General features: G+C 44.9%; 1 protein-coding gene and 1 long non-coding RNA gene across 3 annotated transcripts in view; one reads left to right on the forward strand and one right to left on the reverse strand.

The window, feature by feature from the left end:
* LRRC75A (leucine rich repeat containing 75A) overlaps positions 1-22863 on the reverse strand; it is a 189968-nt gene that overhangs the window by 15245 nt on the left and 151860 nt on the right. The window lies entirely within an intron of this gene.
* On the forward strand, positions 860-12425 carry LOC142000236 (uncharacterized). Of its 2 annotated transcripts, none has more exons than XR_012642196.1 (4): positions 860-1109; positions 2007-2047; positions 3355-3564; positions 11791-12425. It is a non-coding gene; the product is annotated as an uncharacterized LOC142000236 (long non-coding RNA). The 2 variants fall into 2 exon arrangements; XR_012642197.1 differs by lacking the exon at positions 860-1109 and adding an exon at positions 1251-1487.

The following is a 22863-nucleotide window of genomic DNA, read 5'->3' on the forward strand; positions in this document are numbered from 1 at the left end:
AAGTCTGGATGCAGGGGATTAGCTGGGGCCTACCTAGCGGCTGTAAACCAAATCTGCAGCACTTTGCACGGCTCTACACTTGTATAATCTTTGAATGCACAGTGAGATTTCTGGGTTTAGAAACGGCATCTTTCTGTAGCCTCCCTTTGGTAATCCAGCCGAAAGACAAGCACCGCAGGAGAGGGGCGTTTGATACAGCAGGGTGCTTAAGCCCTTGTACTTGTTTTCAGGCATACTAGCAGCAGGAGACCTGTGTTCTGAATAGAAGAAACTTACCTAATGTAATATGATGTCTGATGTAACAGCCTCGTCAATAGCCCTACTTTTGCTAGGTATTTTTACCATGTGCTACAGAGGCTTATACTTCACTAGTAAACAGACTTCCAGCCTTTAAAGGTTCAAAAATACAATTTAGGCCCATTCTCCCATGATAGACAAATAGGGTTTGAAGCATTTTACAAATTTTAGATCTTTTAAGTGGACAACTTCTTATATGCACCGGCCTGGGATCAAAGGTCACTGCAGGAGGTTGGGTCAATAGGGTCAGACTAAAAGAGGCTGCTGTTTAAATTTCGGTTTCCATGGATCAGATTATTCCTGGGTGCCGTTTAGCAGTGGGCGAGCCAAACAATTTCTACAAGCAGGCTTAATGAAGTATGCTTTTCTGATGGCTGAGGTCAAGAATGCAGTAAGCACCATTTAACATCTGAGCCACAAGAGAGGGAGGAAAGTGTGCACGGGGGACACTGCTAAAGCATAGATGTTTCTGAATACGTGCCTACCACAGAGAGGAGACGGTATTAATGCCCATACCCCCATCTGCCTACTGCTAACAGGTCAGGTAGAATGCAGCGATCTTCTCCAAGCAACCTACACGTGAGTCCTTTGCTTTGAAGTGAGATGTTCTCAGACTTTCAGCACTGACCGCCACCGTCTGCGTTTGGGAGACCACCTGGTAACAGGAGACAGAGCCTCTCACCTTTGAGCTGCCAGTGCAACTCCAGCGCAGGCTGGCAGTTATTGCTGTTGGGTATCTGTGGACTTGCTGAAGCTGGCGCTTGCCATCCAGTTCCTAATGAACAGGCATCCACGTCACTATAGCTACCAAGGTAACTGGAAGCCTCCCCTTTGGCGGTCTCAGCGGGGACTGCAGGAGAATGGGTTGCCCTCTCAACCCTCACTGGGGGTCTCTCTAGGTCAGGTTGGTGGGGCAGCCTTGCACTCACGTTGCCTTTGCTGTACCCATTCTGTAGAGAAATAGATTTCATTCTCAGGGACGTTAATCTTTCACCAGCATTAAATCTGTGGGCATAAAAATAAGTGTGTGTGTCTGTGTATGTATGTAACAAACTAATTAGAAACACACGTGAACTAGGACATTTTAGATATTGATCCAAATTCTCCCCAAGTTAGGTGAGGGGTTGGATCCAAGGCTCCTCTTCTGTGCCAGTAGAAAGATGGGTTTTGAGCCCAAATCTGAATCTAAGGTAGGTCTACCAAGAAACTAGACACCCGCGACTGGCCTGTGCCAGCCAACTTGGGCTTAGGCTAGAGCCTGGGCTCCAGGACCCTGGGAAATGGGAGAGTCCCAGTGCTCAGGCTCCAGCCCGAGCCTGGCAGTCTACACCGCAATGAAACAGCCCCACGAGCCTGGGCTGGTCGCAAATTATTCTTTGCTGTGTAGACATACTCTAAGTTGCTTGAGCCCAAAAGGGTTTAGAGCCAAGGTGCCAGTTTGGATGCCATCACTAACAGCATTTTACAATGTATCGTGTTCCTTGGCTCACTACTTAAAACCAAAATGAAAAAGACCTTAAAGCCTTTGAAATCTTTCTTGATGTTCTGGTTAAAGTAACTTCAAAGGTATTTAGTTGGGCTGGGGAGCTGAGTGTAGCAATCCCCGAGTGAAAAGGTCTAGCTCGCCGGAGGAGAACTGGAGTGATGAGTTGTGTTTTGTTTTTAAATATATCAATAGTTTTCTAATCTTATTTTCTCTTTTACATTAGATCTTCATGGAGATGTTTTAGCACAAGAGTGATCATGCAAAGTAAGTGCTGTTACTAAATGACTGTGTGTTAAGCTTCAGTAAGTACATTTGAATAATGTACCAGTGATTAGAGATTTTAATGAGACTATGTCTATTAATGTGACTTTTGGGGACCCCTTTTACACACACACACCCCTTGCACAGTGACTGTTCATGGTTTTACAGTTTAGCGGATACCTCAGACAAACACCTCCACAGTCATTTAACAAGTACCACGCGCTAATCCAATTTAACGCGTATGTGGGCAGAATGACAGATGTGAATTTGATGTGGCACTTTCTACTATTAATTATTCAGCAAGGCTTGGGAATGAAACTGTTAACAAACCAGTGCACTCTCATAAATGATAATCACCTTCCCCTATTAGGAAAAGCTTTCTGACTGTAAGGATAGTTTAGGTAAGCACTCGAACAGGTTACCTAGGGAGGTTGTGGAATCTCTGTCACTGGTGGTTTTTAAGAATGGGTTAGACAAACAGCTGGCAGGGATGGTCTAGGTATACTTCGTCGTGCCTCAGCATGGGGCAGATGTGACCTCAAGGTCCCCTCCAGCCCGACATCTGTGAGTCCCCGTTTTTCCTGTGCAAGGAAGGGGGTTACTAGTTAACTGTGTGTCTATTAGGATGTTGGAAAATTACAATGGAAGCCACCTCTCCCACACCAACTGTCCCACAACAGTAGTTTTCAACCTTTTTTTCCTTTGCGTACACCTAACAAATGGAGATGCAGACCTGTTTGGAAATCTTAAACCTAGTCTGTGGGCCCCCCCAGGGGTCTGTAGACCACTGGTTGAAAGCTAAGGTCCTACAGTTTTGTGAAATAGCATTTCGGACAGTTGCGGTCAACAGCCTGTTCAGTGGCTTACTGTAATGAGGCCAGACCATGTTTGTAGGTAATCTTACAGAAGTGTGCAATCTTTGCCTAGCTGCCTCTATACAGGGTTACCTTGTATTTGATTCCTGAGCTTTTCTACTTTGTGAGAACATCTGTCGCACTGTGGATGAGTGACTTTACCTGCACCCCCATTTGTGAAGATTGCTAGAATGAGTCGACTGAGGTTAACTTCTCTTTTATCCAAAATGGCTCAGTCTACTGCGTGAAGCTAGACTAATGGCAGATAAGCTCCTGTGGAACTTCTAAATTCTGCAGGGCCTACGTTCCTATTTACACAACCCCCTAATTTTACAGTGGTTTCTAGTGTCCTCTCCAAGACCTTTGTAAAATCTGAACTGTCCTGTAATACCTACCACGGAGAGAGTGCTCTCTTCAGTGGCAGCTTTCATCCAAGAAATTCTTATTGCTTTACAGATGTACAAAGTAGCAGTATGGAACACTTTAAAAGCAGAGACAATTGTTCCGGTATGATGCAGTGCTTAAAGTGGGAAAAGGAAACGATGGGCCCAGTTCCGTGAAGTCCTAGACACCTTCAACTCCAGTTGACTTCGTCGGGAGTTCAGAGATTTGCAAGACCTGGCCTGACTGGGACAGTTAACAGGAAGGACTGGGAGGAAATGAGAGGTAAGTAGGGTGAGCTCTGGTAAGGCCTTGAAGGGTGAGCGGCCTGTGACTTTGATCTAGCAGAAGGCAACTTCATGGCAGCCTCTTATCAGCAGTACAGACTCTGCTTGAGGCAATCACCTTAGACCAGTCATTTTCACTTTGAGAGCAGGTATGGTTTCTGCCAAGAAAATATCAAAGGAGAGAGAAGAGAAACTGTCCTACTCTCTTCCCTGGAGGATTTTCCTCCTCCCTTGAGGGCAGTAGTGATTCTATTATATAGAAATCGCATTCTCGAGGGCAAGAAGCCTATTCCTACAATACAATCTCTCAAATCACTAGGGAAGATTGATCCAAGCCCTTGTGGTGTTGGATTTCTCAGCACTCTGCAGCCACCTTCTCTCAGAACCTGCCCATCTGGAAAAGTCCTACAGAATGCAATGAACATAATGTTTGGAACCATCCAGTAGAACTGAATATAGAATTATATCCCTGCTATAGAATTTTATAGGATGTTCCTAAATATCTACAAAAATATTTTATTACATAAAAAGTCTGTGACATTTCACAGAGAATGTCTGTAGTACACTCTTGGTTTCATCTTTATTAAATTCTAGAGGCCTCTTCCACAGGGGCAGACAGACCTCTGTCAAGTGCAGAGGGGATAGCAGTGGCCCCATGATTTGAAATATACATTCACAAGTGTAGGTATAGGATTGCACACAAATGTAAAACCCTTCTTAATTTCTTGAGCACTGCTGGTGTTTGAGGCTCCACAGTGTGAAACAGAATGGTGATTTTGACAAAATCCAGGTAAGAACATTTTGTGATCTGCTTAAATGCCATAAAAATATTGATATTTAAGCGGAAAGGAAACTCAAACAAGGGAGTCCCTTTTGGATTTAATTCAGGGCATTTATCTGAAGCAAAGAGGTTGATGATGTCAGATTCTTTAAACTGCTATTGAACCTTGTTTTGGAGGGTAGCTGGGGAGGCAGATCTCTCTCATTAGTGGCATCCCATAAAGCCCCTGACAGAACTGCACAAGCTAATGAGTTACCAACACAGGAGATCGCTTCCCTGCTTTAGGGATATAGCACTTTTGGTCACAAATAGCAAGTTGTTTCAATAGCCAGAGTTACAGCATTATTGAAGCTTAATGTACAAATGTTGGTGTTTTTAGAAGGGCAACCAAAAGCAAGGGTTGGATTCTTGCACTGGTCTTCTAGGGAGGAAAGTGGGTATTTCCCGACCAAAATGCCAGTCTGGGAATCTCTTGGAAGGTGAAGGTACCAGCATTAACACTGGGCACTGAGAACGTCTTAGAAACCAATGAAAGTGACAAAAGAATTGGCACTTGGTCATTTACTGTCCTTAGCAGTAGGAGGCGCTTCTCAGATCACCTCTGCAAGGTCTTCACTCCGGAGCCAAAGGAGGGAAGTCACACACTGCTATACTAGAATCGATACTCTGCAAGTGGGAGGAGGATTATAAACATTTACAACAACTGTATTTACTGTTGTTTTACGAGTAACCACAAACACAGTTCAACTTGGCATCCTAGAGGAAGGAATCAGGCCAAAACTTACCTCTATTGTTTCCTCCTTTGAGCTGAATAGCACTATGTAAAAATAAGGAACAGTAGAGCAAAGGTGGATAGGCTGTTCCCATATTCTCCCCCCTAAGACATGAGCTAAGGGACACCCAATGATCTTGAAAGATAACACAAGATGTTTTTTACACAAGCTTCAAACAACCAAACAGTCACAAGATATAGTGGGGACCATGAGCTCTGGGAGAACCAAAAAAGGATGAAGCACTTCTGTTACTGATGAGATGATCAACAGTGACGTTAGCATACAAAAAAAAGTAAGAAGCTTTACAATATGCAAGAAACCCTGTATTGGACAGCCCTCTAAGTCTAAGACACCTAGTAATGGTCAGAGACCGGCTCCTGGATGAGATGGTCTCCTGGTCTGACTCGATGTGGCAGTTCCTAGGTACTAAGTTTGTCAAGCAGTACTGCTTCCTTCCTTTCTCCCAGGTGAAGGGGGATATTTTCTGCAGCTGCATCAAAGTTCTGGCAGCAGACAGAGTCAGCCCTGGCCACAAGTATGTTTGCAGGTCAAAGCAACAGCGCAGGGGCTGTATTTTCCTTTGTAGGTTCAAAACTTGATTTTTCAAGGGGCTCAAGATTTTGCTTGGTGATAAGCTACCCCATTCTGGGTGTTTAAATCCAGAAATCACGTAGGAATCCAACAGAAAGTCCTGAGCCAGAACTGCAGCTCACCCCCGAACTCTGGGGCCATTTGGGTCTAGCGTGAAACATTTCAGCTTGAGTTCATCGCTCTTGCTGAAAACTATTTTTTAAAAAATTTTATTCTGTGCTCTGGAATTTGTATTCCATTGTGAGCATTCAAAGGCCTGATTTAGCTCCTTGTTTACTGCCACAGAATGCTTGAGGGGATTATTAACCAGTGTACATTTAAGCCTTTGTAAAAACCAAGTCTTTACATATGAACAGCCTGGAACAATCTCTCCCCTTTCTTCAGAGAGCCTTTGGAAAAGATGGGGTTTATATACGTACCTATAAGTGCTTTGAGCTTCCCAATACACACACTCCTAAGGTTTTACTCGTAAGAGGGAACATATTAATTATTTTTGGTCTCCTCGTGTTCATGCACCTTTGCAAGTCTGCTAAGGTTTGTAGTTTCCACTTTATGAAGTCTAGAAATGCTCCCCCCCATTGTTAACCCCCTTTACTATTTAAATCAGAGGAAGGCAGAGCTAGCCCTCTTCACAGGAGGCATCTCGGTGAGAAAGAGTGATGTAATGACTAGTGTATGTGCAGAAGGACTGAGGTTGCGGGAGGGGAGGGATTCATCAGTTCTGGGTTTTCATCCAGTTTTGGCCCTTCTATGCTGTGTGAGCCTGAAGTCATTTCAAGCCTTTGTAACCTCAACTGACCCATCTATAAAATGCAGGACATGATGATAGTCCTGGAGTCTTAGGAATTCTAGGTTAGTCAGTGGAGGGTAGGAGGAATTTTCTTTAAAACCACTCTTCTGGCAGGCCAGGTTGTTATGGCTCCAGTACGGGACCTCTCTTACAGGAGGGGCTATTTGCGTGCTGGACTGCTCTTATTCAGGTTTGCTGACACTATCTTTCAGGGACAATTAGAGAATCTGATAACAGATGATGTCACTATTCCAGACAAAGCAACAGGAGAATTGTTGTGCTTGCTTATTCTCCCCGGACAATCCTACTACTGTGCATTTCTAGTGCCTAAAATAGGAGGGAAAGATGTAGCGGTACTTGGGGCGAGAGCATCCATGGCTTTTGGAAAGAAATGCACCATAAGCAAATTAAGTATTGAGAGGGCAATCTGCGCAGTTGCACACACGTACAGTAAGCATTCCCCAAACACGATGGCGACATCAACTAAAACCAGTGGCCATATTTCGGTTGGAGGCCTTTCACGTTGAAGGCTAGCTGGTGAGCAATGGATGAATGGTGTGGGCAGCACTCAGAGCCAGTCCTAACAAGCCCATTGAACAGTTTGGGTCTAGCTGACACCAGGTGATGTCTTTGCCCATGCCCCATAAGAAGGTGCTTGGGGATGGTCGTTTCTGTGCTGTCAGTTGTGCCCTGCACTTGGAGACTGGTAGCAAGCCCATCCATCCTCTCCCTTTGGCTGCAGGCTACAGATGCTGGCAGTCAACTAAGAAAAATCCCCTGTGCTAACCTGGTGTGGAGGATGGAGCCAGCCCTTTCCTTAATGCCACCCAAGAAGAGGCACGCACGCTGGTCTCCTCTCCAGAGGCAGTGTTCAGGTTTGCGACCTGCAAGTTCAGCAAAACCTAAAACCAAATTTCTTTGGCATCATCCATCCAAATCCATATGGTCAGGGAAGAAAATTGCAATAGGAGTCTCTCCTGCAAGAGCCTAGCATTCACAGTAGGCATCCTTAAAGCTTCCCCCCTCTCTTCAAAGAGTGCTCAGATTCCCAAGAATCATCTTCACCACAAGATGCTACCAGCCTACATACATCAAGGATCCCTGTGCTTTCCATACTTTGTGTTTTGTCCCCTTTTCTTCCAATTCCAGATAATCATGGACTGGATGAATGAAAGGGACATATTGTTAGTCTCTGCCCTAATTCTAGCATGTGAATTAGAATTTGAAAGCAAGGTTATCAATAATAAGGTAGTGTTCAACAAATATTTCTGTTCTGTAGTTGGGGGGAAAACATTGTTTCATCAGATGGTGATGATGATACTCTTTCCGTTCCACAGACATTTTAAAATCAGCAGGTCCAGATAACTTGCATCCAAGAGTTCTAAAAGAGCTGGAGGAGGAGCTGACTGGACCGTTAATGTTTATTCTTAATGCGTCTTAGAGCACCAGGGAAGATCCTGGATTCCAACACAGTGGAGCAGCTGATACGCGACTCCAATTAAGAGAGTTAAAGGAGGGTAGTGTAATTATTTCAAATCAACATGGATTTGTGGAAAATAGATCCTGTCAAGCTAATGTAATTTTTTTTAAAATGAGATTACAAGTTTGGTTATTATAGAAGTCTATTACATCAACACTATTACCTTAAGTCTTTTGACTTGGTACCACATAACTGTTTGATTAAAAAAACCTAGAACGATATAAAATTAACACGGTACACATTCAATGGATTAAAAACTAGTTAACTGATAGGTCTCAATATGTAATTGTAAATGGGGAATGGTCATTGAGTGGGTGTATTTCCAGTTGGGTTCAGCAGGGATCATTTCTTGGCCCTATAGTTGATAAAAAATATTATATATGACCTGGAAGAAAAACAAACTTATCACTGATAAAGTTTTGCAGATGATGCAAAAAGTGGGGGAGGGTTAAATAATGAAGAGCACAGGTCATGGATTCAGAGCAATTTGGATCACTTAGTAAACTGGGCGCAAGCAAACGATACATAAAGAATGGCTGAACGTAGGCCACACTTACAGAATGGGGGACTCTGTCCTGGGAAACAGTGACTCTGGAAAAGTCTTGGGGGTTGTTGTGGATACCCAGCTGAACAGTGTAACGCTGTGAAGTATAAACGGGAATCTCAAGTAGGAGGAGAGGTTATTTTACCTCTGTATTTCGGACAGATACGACCGCAGCTGGAACAGTGTGTCCCGTATTCCACAATTCAAGAAGGATGTTGATACATTGGAGAGGGTTCAAAGAGCCACAAGAATGATTAAAGTATAAGAAAACATGCCTTATAGTGATTAGTCTATAAGTATGTAGATGGGGACAGATATTTAAATAATGGGCTCATCAGGCTAGCAAACATGACCCAATGGCTGGAAGTTGAAGCTAGAGAAATTCAGAGTGGAAAGAAAGTATACGTTTTTGAGGGTAACTAAATATTGGAACAATTTACTAAGGGTTGTGGTGGATTCTCCATCACTGACCATTTTAAAATCAAAACTGGATATTTTTCTAGAAGATCTGCTCTAGGAATTATTTTGAAGAAGATCTCTGGCCTGTGTTATACAGGAGGTCAGACTAGATGATCCCAGTGGTCCCTTCTGGCTTTGGAATCCATGCTAACAGTCCTTTTGGTTGCAGGACAGCAAATTAAAGCATAGTCTCCCTACCCATCCCCTGTAAATAAACATCTATTGTCGTGAATGTCTTCCATCTTTCAATTTACTGTGCGTTTGGCACATTTTAAAGAAAATGAAACTGCTGCGGCACCTGCAGATACTAACCAAATAATTGCAAGCACCCATGAAACCAAAAGAATGAATGGGAGAGAGGAAAAAGAATTCACCAGCCAACAGCCAACCTTTTCATCCAATCTTAAAACTAATTAGGTTGTTTGCCCCTCCACAACTCCAACTCCCTGCGTAAATGCTGTGGTTTGAATAGGAAAAGACTGGTGAATCCGATCTTATCAGCACAACCCTGCTGGCCCAAAGAATGAAACAAAGCCCATAAGATGATTCACCGGAACATGGTTACAAAAAATATACTGGTTTGCTACCAGCATGTTAAAAATCATATTAACTGAAAAATAGGTGTATGAGATGGGAAGGACAAGGGGATGAGTGGGACAGAGTGCAGGAAGGGGCAGGAGAATAGATGAGGATAGAAAAAGCCATGGGGCCTGCAGGAGTGACAGTGTTTATAGAAAATGATTCTGGAGAATTGAAAAATGCAAAATATAACCACCAAATACATCTGACAACAGACAATAAACAGGCCCTCAGCATGCCTATGATGTCTACAGCCCGAGTGGGCTGCGTGTTAAGGGAATAAAGTCCAGGCAGCATTGTGCTTGGCCATAAATACTCAGCAAATAATGAATCTCAGCATTGCTTTTTGGAGTCCAAAGGTTTTTTTTTAAAAAAAATATTACATTGTCTATTGGCCACATGGGCAATTAGCTCCCAAACCAATAGTTCAAAAACAGGAGGGGAATTTCCTTGACTTAGACTTAAAGGTTTGTAGATGGGGACAAGTATTTAAATAATGGGCTCATCAGGCTAGCGGAGAGAGGTATAACATGACCCAATGGCTGGAAGTTTAAAAGTGCCCCTGGGCCTTGTTACACCCCCCTTGCAGCTGCTAAAAAGAGAAAAGAAACGCTGACCATTCTGCTCCAGTTTGAGAGAGACATTAGTTACAATGTTTAGAGCATATAGTGTTGCACTAACTGATGACATACTAAAGCATAAAGAAAGTACCAAGTAAGCACAGCTGGGTCCATCTAGTTCAGTATCCTGTTTCTGAGAGGGGCCGGTGCCAGCTGCCTTAGAATAAGGTGAAAAAACCCCTGCAGTATGGGATTACAGACTAACCTGATCACAGGGAAAGTTTCTTCCTAACGATTAGTGGCAGTTGCAGTAGGAAGGCGATGGGGAGCTCCCCACACCGAGCACCAAGAGACGAAGCGGACGGCCCTGCATACTAGAGCAGATCAAACTACAGCAAGCAGGGTTGAAACAAGGAGGTGCTCTTGGAAAAGCCCAGAGACTTGCCAGCAATTAAAGGAGTGAAACTGCAGGTGACTTGCACAAGTCACTTTGGGTCTGTCAACACAGCAAAGAAACCCCCCCACACACCAAGTCTCAGAGCCGGGGTCACCTCACTTTGTCTCATGGGGCTCAGGCTGCAAGGCTAAAAATAGCAGTGCAGGTGTTCCCACTTGGGATAGAGCCCAGGCTCCAAGACCCTTACTGGCTGTCGGCGCCTGGGCTCTGGCCCAAGTAGGAATGTCTACTTTGCTATTTTTAGCCCAGCAGACCAAGTACCATGAGCCCGAGACAGTTGACCGGGCCTCTGGGAGTTGGCATGGCATGTTTTCCTCTGCAGCATAGGCATACTCTTCCCTTCTGTGCCTCAGTTTACCCAACTGTAGAGTGGGGCTTATACCCACTTTACAAGCATTTTGAAGTAATTAAAGATAGGAAATTTCATTGCAAATTGCAATGAAGAGGTGGTGTTAACTATTACAACCCATCCTCATAGCCTGCAAGTAATGAGGGGAGTAACCCCAGCCAACCACAGGACTCTAGGAAATCTGATGTGGGGGAAGGGAGTGGGGGAGCCTGACAGTCCTAGAAATGGCTTGGAAGGCCACCACCCTGGATTGGCCCAGCATTAGGGCCTGTTCCAATGCCCATTTAAGTCAACAGAAAGCCTCCCAACTGACTTCAATGGACGGTGGCGCTTCCCCTTAGCAATTAGCACTATTGAATAACACAGACCTCCAGAAAAAGGGTGCAGAGAACAACTCAACAGTTTGCAGTCAAAATCTCTAAGGCAAGCCGCTGTGTTCGTTACTTGCAGACATTATTTGTGCCTCCTGGGCTTTAAGTAAGCTACATTCCTTCAATGCAAAGGAAAAGAAAACAGATGGAAGAGGAGAGGGAAGGAAACTTCAACTCTGATCCTTCAGCTCAGTTTTCTCATTAGCCTAAGAAAGGGGAAAAAAAATCCCCACTGTTCTTCCTGCAATTAAAGAGAAATCGGCTGCCAAAGCATGTGCCCGGGATTTCACTTCCAATAAACTGTTTATTTTATTGGAACGCAGATCACATTTGGGAAAGTTTAAGCAGGCAGCTGCCCCGTTCCCTCCTGTTCCGACGACAGCCAGAGGCTGAGACAGCAGTCGGCATTGCTCTAGGTAGTTTGGGAATATGTTTTCTAGAGGGTCCGGTTACGGAGCTAGATCTGATGTCGTCCTCTGTTTTTTTTCAGGGCTTTGCCTATCTCAGTCTTCGGCTGGAAAACAAAATGCCAGCAACCCTCCAGCCCCAACTTCTCCTACCGCAGGGAGGGGGTCTAACTAATCAAAATAGGTCATGAAGCCTCGTGAGATATTTAATCTGGATATGGATCGCCAGGTAGAAGAACCTGCTGCCATTTCAAACAGAGTCCCTCAAGTCAGATTGTCACATGATGCTCCTTAGCTCCCTCCACCTGTACACCCTCCACCCAAACCCGGAGACACACAAGCAACGCAGCCTGGGTATTTCCACTCTGAGTGTACTGAGGAAGCAGCTATAAAAATAAGATACAGAAGCCAGCCTTGCAGGAGCAGCTTCAGCCTAAACAGGGTTTTCATAGGCGAGTTTCTCACAAGTGCTTTTCCCTGTGGAATGGAACAGAAACCAATAGGGATTTTTTTGAGTTCTACAGGCACTAAGGGCCAGATTTTTAAAGTAATTCAGGCACCTAACTCCCTTAGGCATTGCCTACTAGATGGGTCAAACTGTATCTAGTATGTTGCAAAGAAGCAGGAGTTAGAGCTAGATTTGTCAAGGTATTTAGGCATATTTTCATTTACCTCCCTTTATATTTACTATAAAAGAGTAAAAAAAATATCAGTGACAGGCCTCTATAATTTGTGCAAGTGTTTCAAGAATGCTTGACATTGAAGGGTAAGGGGTGTGCAAGGAGCGGGTGAGTGACATTTCGATTGTAATAAAACTTTCAATGCCTCACAACCTCCCTGACTGCTTTTTATGACCCTGGGAACACTGCAGTGGAGAGAGAGCCTGTCCTGATGGGGGAGTGGGAATGGCGCGGGGGGGGGGGGGGGGGGAAGAGAGAGACTCCTAAATGTCTTGCTGTTTGTACAGCACAGGACAGGGCTTTGCCCCAAATCCAGACAAAATGGTTTGCTCAGCACCTCTTAGTTAATGTTTCCATTCCAAAGGGGGGGGATGTCGTTTATCTGCACGGCCCCCTGCAGCACTCCAAACTCTGGCTGTCGGAAGGGAGCGAAGAACAAGCCTTGGATTTGACCAGCATGCTACCTGTCCACAAAGTAATTTTTTATTATTATTATTATTAACCACTGTCCCTGGGAAAAGCTGATCAGTGAAACGCAGCCCCCCATTTCCATGGCTCAAAATCAAAACATTAAAAGCCCTCAGAGTGGGCAGCAAGGAGCAGCTTGTTTAACTGCGCAAATAAAACTCACTCATCTACCAGCATTCCCCAACAGTGTGTCAAGGAAATTTCAACACAGTGTCTAGCTCTCCCCAAATGTACCAAAACCGATGGACAGTTAGAGAAGAAACCTCGTACCAAAGTGGAAAGAAGCAATCTTGGCATAGCAGTGACCCACCCTGTTGTCATATAAAATGAACTCTCCGAGCTTGTCTGCCTCTCATAGCTTGTGATATTCCTGCATCCCCTGCCAGAGTAGCCTTGAAAACCTCACTGGATTTTTCCCTGCCCAGATGTTTACGCTCCTTGATTTCCGTATCATCTCAATCCCAAAATAAAGTCCTGCCATTTTGGACAAAGCAAGGCCTTGTTATCAGGGTCATCTCAAAATGATTGGTTATGAAGCTGATCTTAAAAAGAAGCGAACTCTTCCCCCTCCAGCTGCCCAATCCCTAGGATTTTGCCTGGAGTTTCCATCGCTCGATTCAGCTTTTGTGTAGAAAGAGGCTGTGCTGTAAGCCTTGATCTGGTGGGGATTTTACAGGAGGATGTGATACGATAGGGGACAGCACAAAAATCTCTCTAAGGTGACAAGCCTCTGTCGTGCGAACAAGATTTAACAAGTAAGTGGAGCCCAGGGAGTGCTCAGCTTTAGGACGACACATTTATTTCACGAAGGAACCGGGACTGTCCTTCCAGAAGTGCTGTCCTATTTGTAACGGGGGAAAAAGAGCCAAAGGTTTCTCGGCTGCTGGCAGGCGGCTGGGCTGGTGTCATGATTGGAATCTCCCACACTTAGCCAAGAAGCTGCTAGTGAATAATCCTCCTCCCCTACTCCTGGCAGCAGTGCAACTGCTGACATTTAAGAAAAGAATTGTGGGCACACGAGGATGGCTTCCTCCCAAGGAAATGTTAGAAATACTTCAAACAAAAATGGCCTTGTTGGCTGGCAGGAATAAAATCTACTCTTTAGTGGAGAAGGGTGGTGCAGGGATCCAGTCCCACTTTTTCCAAATGCCCCTCTCTAGGGGGAAGAGCCAAAACCCTGGATCCCGATTTGTCCAAAGTTTGGGGGCTTTGAAAATCTGGATCTGAATCTTGCAGCATTTGGCCGTTCTCTACTAAAAATGCAAACTGACCCTTCTTTAGGCTAAGAGTTGGGATAATTTTCTGCTATATTCTACACATCTTTGGAGTGCTTGTCAGTACAAGGTTTCTAGCCTGGTTTGAATTATAGTCAAGGGGATACGAGTTGGTTCCTACTTATCTGAACCTGTTTGCCTATCCCAGCAGGGAGAGAATTGTAACTAACTCAGCCTTTATGCCTGAAGAAGCCACTTCAAATCTGAGCCGGTGTTGAAATTGTAATGCGTTTGATCCCTAGTGGACACGTTCCTAGACCACAGAATGGCCTAGTTCAGAATGAATGGTAATCTCTGGTCAAGAGAGACGCAGGACTGGAAAAGCAGAATATTGCAGGTCAGGATTAAAATGCATTAACAGTTGCCCAGGTTGCTTGTGGAAAGCTTGACTGCTGCCAGCCAGCACGACGCTGACCTCACGGTGTTATCACTTTCTTATTTCATGCAGGCTGAAGTCCTACTAGTATTTGGGGTTCACTTCCCTCACAATCGCCCGAACGAACGCAAGTCCTATTGCCTTCTCCCATGCTAGCCCTCCTCACACAGCATGGCTCCCTGTTTTCATGAGCACCACACCACACACAGATGGGAGATGGACCTGATCAGACCTTCTCCAGAACTTTGGGATTCATCTGAGTCTGTGACCAAGATTGTCAAGAGTCCTCTGGGTGCCTCAGTTTTGAAGTGCCCCAGCGTCACACACCTTAAAGGGGGCTGATTTTTGCTCACAGCCAGAGCCGTTAAGTTCCCTCCAGCTGGGCGCTCAACAATTGAGACATCCAGAATCATTAGTCACTATTCAAAAGAGTGGCCTGGGGCTTTAATTTGTTCTGATGTAGTGATAGGGATGAGCAGCAAAGTTTGGGGCTGTTCAAATGTGGAGAACTGGCTGGGACCCATCTCCGAACATACATTCAATAGAGAAATGAGAGGGGGTGCGGGAGAGTGACAAACAATGAGGGGTGGGAGGTGGAAATACATTTCCTGCAGGAAGAGGAACATCTGCATGAAATAACACAAGAAATAGATTTCAGGGCCAAGTCTGAGTTGGAGGGAGTGGACCCTGTAAAGGAACACTAAAAGTATGCCAGCCTCCAATCCCAGGTGTGACTGCAGGCCGGGTAGACATAGCGACGCCAGCATGGTTAAAAATAGCCACGTAGCTGGCGAGGGCAGCGTGGACTAGCAACGTGAGTACAGACCCCGGGTCACCAGCGCGCACGTACAGACTGCACAGAAGTTCATGCTGTTGCAGCTAGGCTGCTAGTTTTAGTCATGCCAGCATGGGTTAAGCTAGCACAGGTCCGTCTAACTGGGCGCCAGTCACACCTCCGATGGCAGTATAGACATATGCATTGCTTTGCCACGAAGAATGCGGCCCTGAGTGGGAGGGTACCAATACGAGTCTATCAAAGTTTGGTTCTGCTAATTGGGAAATGTAGCCAGAGGCCTCTTGTGAGACAGACACTTTAAGCTGGCTGCCCGCTGAAGGGGAGAGACTCATTTCTCTCAAGTTGGCAGAACGACTATGATCGTCTATCAGCGACAGTCGTTTCTCAGGGAGAGTCACTGTTTTAATCCTACAGTGCATTGCACCTCATTGTTAGAAAAAAGTAGGAATTGTTTTCACGATATAAATGATCATGGGTCAGTTGAAGAAATTCCGAGGCTAGGAAAAAAGAATCAGTTTCACCAAGTGATTCTTCATTTAATAAGAATTATTTCTGCCTACTGGTTTCCCACTGTGAAACCCACCTTGCCGGGATGGATTTAATTAATCACCTACAAATGTGTCAAAAACAATTCTAATTCCCACGCCCTCCAGAAATGGCAGGAAGTAAGTGAAAGATTATTAAGAAAAACAAACACACCCTCCCGTGACCTGCGGTCAAAGGCCTATTCTAATTAGGGGTTGGACAAGAAAGGATAATTCTGAGACCACAGGACAGTCTTGAGCGCGAAACCTCACTGCAGGGATAAGATGAATTTTCAGTGCAGCTGCTGGTAATTTGCACACATTTGCCTCTGTGTCTTGTTCAAATTTAACCTTCAGTTTGCCTCTATTAGTCTTTCCTGGGTGCACTGAGCTCACAGTTCCCATTCCCTTCAGGAGCCAATTATCCCTGAAGCAGAACGCAGAGTGAGATGAAGTCTGCATTTCAAGGTGCCGGGGCTCAGATGTTCTTTTCCGTTCTGAGGAGAGAACATTTCGGGGGTTTTAAACCAAGATTTTCAACCTGAAAAGTTTCAGCTACAGACTAGAAGCGGAGTATGCGAGAAGCCGGCAATGGCTGATTTCCGGAGGCTTTTGAGACCAGAGTTCTGCCTCAGTGGAGTCGACAAGCTCAGAGAAGCAGGAGCGTTCAAGAGGAAAAACCCCGTTACTGTAGGTTAACTAGTCCCAGGCATGCTGGGGCAGGGGGTTTTTCCTGACAGGATACTCTCTAGCTGTAAGCTCATTTGCTCACCCACACAGCAAAAAACCACAGCTTGTTGATATAAGATTCAACTGAGGGAGAAAAGCAAACAATGACTGCATTTCTAAAGGTAGTTCCTTCAAAATCAAGAGCCATCCAACATATTTGTGGAAGGCAGCAAACAGGGTAAGGCTGTTTTTTAAGGGATGACTTAGTGATACAATTTAATCTTCCCCAGGAATGACACCCTACTCTTCAGCACCTGGGTGCAGGGCTCTTTGGATGTGGACAAACAGCACCAGCTTTCAGAGCGTACACAGTGAAACCTGACAAAGCACCTCAAAGGCCCAAATGTTTTCCACGATCAAAGGAACTTCAAGGGAGCAGGGGTGGGAGGAAAAAAGCGAGAGCGAGGGGGGGTGTGGGTGGGACAGCGTCTGTGCACATGAGTAGGCTGGAATAGATCAGATCTCTGGCTTCTGTTTGTCCTAATCCCTACTCACGCAGAGACAGGAATCCTAAGGGGAGTCCTTATTTGCGAGGACACACACACACTGCCGCATTCTGATATGCATTTTTGAGACACTCTTCCATTGCAAGATCACATAATTCACACACACTACCTTATCTTTTCTTAAGAGTCTGTACACATGTGTAGCATCTTATAAACCTGAGTCCTACTCCATATCTGCCAGAGACGAAAGTCATTGCAAATAAAGATACACCGTACACTACAATGGAAGAGATTGCCTTCCTCGGAAACATCATGTCCTGTTATTAGCTATGCAGGACACTGGATTATGTTAGACTCAGAATTCCTCAGAACAGGACTGTGTTTGTATAACACCTCGCACAAAGAGGCACCAACCCCAACCAGGGCCCTTGGGTACTACAGAAATTAAACATTAATATCGGTGTTATATGATTATGAGGAGGCCTCTGCCATTCTCTCAGAAGCACCGGCATGGTCTGTATTACGCTGCGTGTGCGGGGCGCACAGCTGTATCTGCCTGTAACATCTTCTCTGTTTAATCCTTTCCGCATCCATCAAATATCAGACTAGGGTTTCTCGGCTGCACAAGCTGTTCACCTTTAGCTTGGTTTAACCAGAGATTGTTCTGTACTTTGGCCCATCACACATTCCAAACACCAGCTGTTCCATATTCAGTCACAGTCAAACAAGTGGTCATTAGATCCTGTGAGTAACACGCAATCGATAATCCCCCATCTTTTTCATCTTTCTGGGGCTCCCTCGCTCTAACATGAAACTTGTTGCTAATGACAGACAGTGAGTGACACTGTAAGATGTATTTATTGTTTGAGAAATAGAAGTAGTGGTTTTGTTGACCATGGATCGCGCAACCTTATACTGCTGTAGCAAGCCATGCTGTGCATCTCTAATACACCAGCCTGACCTTGGATGCCACGTCTGTCAATTACAATGTTCTCTCTCCAGATATAGGATTTAATACAGTGATTTGTAGAGGCTGGTGCAAAGAATCCAGACATTGCAAACCACACACACAGTTATGTTACAAACACCCAGACTTAGTTTGGGGAAGCCAGAACCCTTTTTCTTCAGCACCACAACACAGGCTACTACCCCAGGAGCTAAAAGAAAACTCCCTTTGCTGCACCTAGTAATAGGTCCCATATCCTATATGACCCGCCATGAGGGCAATCTTACTCACTCACACAAAGACATTACATTACAGTGGGCAGTCAGTGAAATCCACCTCCCCACTCCAAATTCTGTTCCTTGACTCTGGAAGTTGAGTCACTTCTCAACTAGGGAATCTCTCTCTCTCTCGAGTCCCCCTCACTGGTGGCCGCTCTGTTGGTCTGGCGCACTGCAGGTTGGGTAAGAGCAACCAATGAAACCCCACCTGATTTCAACCAGAAGAATTAAGCTTGCCACTACCTAGCGATCTAATGGGCACTTCAACTCTACTGGGCAAGTACAAGACACTAATAAGCCTTGCCTGGGAACTACTAGGGGGACTTGCATTCGTAGCTTTTGCTTTCCTGGTGGATCCGGTCACATCGTATTATCAAATTAAGCATTAGCCTCTTGAGAGGGTCTCATGAGTCTTCCAGAGTCTGCATGGGCAGAACAATGTGACCTTTGAAGGGAAAACCAAAGCAGTGTGCTCTGTCTTCAGGGTTAAGTTAGAGAACTGAGAAATAGTCACAGTGTGAGCTTCCTCAGAGACATTCAATTACAGTTTAATCACCTGCAGGAGTAATTTGTTTTCATCCCAGGCCCCAAACTCTCCCATGCGATGGACCAGATAACTTTTCAGTGGAAATGAACAACAAAATGGGTGCTTTTAGCAGGCTCTTTATCATCCCAGTTTGGCAGCCCTTCAGAGTGCATGAGGTGACGCTGTCAATCAGAGCAGGGTGGGAAAAGCCCAGGGTTCCTAGCGAATCAGGGACAGTGAAGCTGACAGCGCTCCCTCTAGCAGACACGGGAGAGACATTGTCAGCGATGAATCGGCTCAATGCCAACTGCTTTATCTGCCACAAACAGCATCAAGCTGAAATAGTTCTTAAACAACAGCCCCCATAAATACTCACTCACTCTGGACTTACACAAATGAAACCTTTAGCTCTACAAAAGGCATTGAATTTGCCTGCATTTCTTTCTGCTTGCATTGCACTGAAAGTCTTTCCAGGATCCCTGCCTCTTCGAGTGAATCCACCAGCATTCAAGCAAACAGGACAATTGCTACAGCACTTTTCTTCCCAGGGCAGCTTTACAGGAGGTGCAAGTAGTGTGCGGTCTGCTCCATCAGAGAATGGCAGAGCCCCTTTGTCAGCAGAGCCAGCCCTAAAAGCATGGACCCTCCAGATACTCATGGGATTGGATAACCCACATCCCATCATCTACTCACTGGCCACCTTGGCAAGCCATCGAACTGATTCTTCTTCCAGCAGGAGGTCCCTGTCTCTGCTCAGTCTCCTGCAGTCCTCAAAGGCACTGAACCCTTTGATTTAATTGGGGATTGGTCCTGCTTTGAGCAGGGGGTTGGACTAGATGACCTCCTGAGGTCCCTTCCAATCCTGATATTCTATGATTCTTTGCACCTAAGCACTTCAGTCATATCTGAAAACCAAAGGCTACACGTGACTCAGCAGAAACAGACAAACCCTTCGAGAGAAAAGGACAACGTGGGCAGAAAGTCCACTGCAGGGGAGCACTGATGAGTAACCCTGGCAGTCTGAATACCATTCTGGTCCCACCTTAGATGTGATACCTCAGAACAGCTGCTTACTTGGTCTGTGCCATAGGCTGAAGATATGGAAAGATGAAGCAAGAGTGAACATCTTGAACTTCTCAATACATTATTCTGCTCTAACCCACTTGAAGCTCTTCAGCACTTATTTCCTGTTGGTTGATTAATTTTCTATTAAGGAAGGAGAAGAGGGATGGAGTTTGTGAATAATGGCTCAGAGTGATCCAGGATAATTTCCTAGCAATCACAGAGATGAAAATTAAGTGCTGGGAGATTTTGAATACTATGGGACAAATTCGGCTCTCTGTTACTCATTTCAGCGTGGAAGCTCTGGTGGAATAGAGAGCAGAATTTGACTTGGTTGGTTTAGTGTTATATATTTAACCTGTGTTCCTTGATATTTTCTTGCTTGGATCTTTTCTAACTGGGGGGGGGGGGGACGAAGGGGGAATCTCCAATTTAATTCCCTTAATTAAATGTTCTAGATTACAGCTGACTGCTGCAGATTAGAGCCTATAAAGCAGAACAAAGAAATATAAACAAACTCTCTTGACGTCATGTTTTTCTACAGAATAACTTCACTCTGAGTGGAACAGTGAGTACATTGCAATGCTCTGAAATCAGAGACTTCAATTCTACTTACGTATCAGAATCCCTTCTAAGCCGGGTCTAATGTACATTCATAAACAGAGAAGAAAGGAGGATGTTACTTTATGAGTTCTTTGCTTCTTTTTAACATCCAAAGCATGGTCTCAAGCCAAAACCATCGATCTAATCATCCCTGAACTTAGGGGAAGGTTGGATCCACTACAGAACCTAGTGGTACATCCCTGTTATGCAATCAGACCTACTCAGTCATTCCCTCTCCATTTGACACAAACCTGCTGTTCCATCGATGAAATGTAAGATATGGACAATTTAATACACTGATATTTATATCACATTAACCTATAAAGAAGAGCATTAGATAACTATAAGCCATTTTGACGCACTGTATATTATTAAAATTTGCTTCCGAAAAGCCTAGAACTTTATTTTGTCAGTGGATATATATTTTTCTCCTGCTGGATGAAGTTCTCTCTCCTGCACATGGTGTTTCTAACTCATGATGGATGACTCGCTGTCCCTTCCTTCTGTCACATCACAGCCTGTTCTCACAGAAGGAACGAGAGTGTTTTCATTAAATCCTTTATATGGTCACGGAATGCTGGGCAGAACAGACATTGCAATACAAACTGCATGTGTTTAAAAAGCAGTAAAATACGTCTTTGAAAAAGAATATATCTTTGATTTGTGCTACAATGTGTGCTTGGTCTTACATTGGAAAAATATAGGGTACTTCCAGGATTATCCATGTTAAAAAGCTAACCAATCTGTAGCTACTGAGAACTTCACAATTGTCCCTATGCTAAACACTACTGCCTCTCAGGTCTATACGACTCAGACAAAATGTAGATCCCCCTGCTCCAAAAGGACAGGCCTTACCACTTGATTTCAAAGAGCGGTATGTATTATGGGCCTTATGGCATACCTTTGAACAGCTCCAGCTCAGAGCAGAGGATTGTGAGTCACTGGGGACAGAACAGCCAGCAGTCAAATAATGTTTGTATCCATCCTGCTTATAGTAAGGCACAAAGTCAACTGCTGTCAACAGGAACACACCAGAGCTACTACCTGACAGACTTAATGAGACCGAGTTTAAGGGGATAAAGGTGACAAGAAGTACACTCCTAGGGATATGTATTGCTCTTGTTGTTCCTAGTCCCCAGTTTGCAAATGCACAGCAACATAGGGAAGACAACAACTATTTGCTGTTATCCACTAGAATTTGTTTCATATCTTTAGGAGCAGTTAAAACACTAGGGGAACAAGTGCAAAGAGAAACTACTGTCCCCTCAGGCAGGGTGCCGAGAATGACATGTTCCCCCGACAGGTCACGCTGCATTGCAGCCACGTTCTCTTTCCACATTACCAGTCCATGTTACCTCAAGACATGTGAGAGCTGTGCAATACCCATTTTCTACAGGATATTAAAAAAAAAACAATCCTCTTTTATCGCCAAGGAATACTTCTGCTCAAGCCTATGACAGGTTGTCGGGTGCTAGACTTTTCAACAGAGCTCTCTTTTCTAGGAAAGAGAAACAACGTTAAAAGTTGCCTGGCCAAAGGAAGCGTTAATTGCAGCTCAACTGTCAACGTCCTGAGCTCCTCATCTGCCATCCTCACCAGCCAGGTGTCTGTGCGGCAGAAGGGAATGACACGGACGGTGCTGCAAAATTACCCCCCCACCAGACAAACGGAAATACTGCTGCCAATCCTGTATTTAATGTCCGTCTTCCGGCACCACAAAGGTAGCAGATGCTGCTTGGGGTAATTCCAGACACAGGGGCCTGATGCACAGTCTATGTAACAATGGAATCTCTGTGGTGCAAACCCGATAGCTCAAGTTCTCAGGGACACCCATGCCGGCACATTGGTTTCAGTGGGGTTGCCCAGGTATAGGGCAGAACAGGATTCAGCCCAGTCCAAAGGTTCTCTCTAGAAGGGAAAAAATAAGGACCCTATTCTGCCTTCAGTTTCATGGGTACAGATCCCATTAATGCCATTTACCTAAGTATAGCTCCTATGGAAGTAAGCGAGAGTGGAGCTGGGCTCTCTAAGACTTCCATTGAAATCCTAGCTCCCCTGACATCAATGATAAAATTCCCATTAACTTAAATGGGCTAAGATTTCACCCCTTACGCTGAATGGTTAGGAACCAGCCTTTAGTACTGAGACAAGACCACAGGCTGGAGTTGAGGCAGGTAGGTTTGTATTTACTAGAAGAAATACGGCAACCTTGCGGTTTCACTATGCTGTGCTTTGGGCCATTACTACGCAATACTCTAGTGCAGTGGTTTTCAAGCTGTGGTCCACAGACCCCTGCGGGTCACCAAACCATGTCTAAGGTTTCCAAAGGGGTTCACACCTCCATTTGAAACTTTATAGGGTCTGCACATGAAAAAAGGTTGCAAACCACTGACCTACCGGTATGTAAAGGCAGTAATGGATCTCTGTGGATTTCGCAGGTTCTGACTA

This window comes from Natator depressus, chromosome 17, assembly GCF_965152275.1.
Source record: "Natator depressus isolate rNatDep1 chromosome 17, rNatDep2.hap1, whole genome shotgun sequence".
NCBI lineage: Eukaryota > Metazoa > Chordata > Testudines > Cheloniidae > Natator > Natator depressus.